We start from the raw sequence: 555 nt of genomic DNA, 5'->3' as shown, positions 1-555 counted from the left end.
TTAGATCAGAGACCATGGTTGCTAAGTCAGAGGTGTTCTGCTTAGAACTCTCTGTCTGTTGCTGAGAAGATGATGGAAAAGGCTTGCTATTGCTAAACCTGTTTCTTCCACCATTATCGTTATTGAAACCTTGTTAAGGTCTCTGTCGATCCTTCCATGAGAAATTTGGATGATTTCTCCATGAAGGATTATAGGTGTTTCCATAGGGTTCTCCCATGTAATTCACCTCTTCCATTGAGGGGTTCTCATGATCATAAGCTTCTTCCTCAGATGAAGCTTCCTTAGTAATGCTTGGTGCATTTTGCATTCCAGACAGACTTTGAGAAATCATATTGACTTGCTGAGTCAATATTTTGTTCTGAGCCAGTATGGCATTCAGAGTGTCAATCTCAAGAACTCCTTTCTTCTGACTAGTCCCATTGTTCACAAGATTCCTTTCAGAAGTGTACATAAATTGGTTATTCGCAACCATTTCAATGAGCTCTTGAGCTTCAGTAGGCGTCTTCTTCAGATGAAGAGATCCTCCAGCAGAGCTATCCAAAGACATCTTGGATA

The sequence above is a fragment of the Arachis duranensis genome, chromosome 2 (genome assembly GCF_000817695.3).
Source record: "Arachis duranensis cultivar V14167 chromosome 2, aradu.V14167.gnm2.J7QH, whole genome shotgun sequence".
NCBI classification, from domain to species: Eukaryota; Viridiplantae; Streptophyta; class Magnoliopsida; order Fabales; family Fabaceae; genus Arachis; species Arachis duranensis.
Note: the sequence above shows the minus strand (reverse complement) of the source record.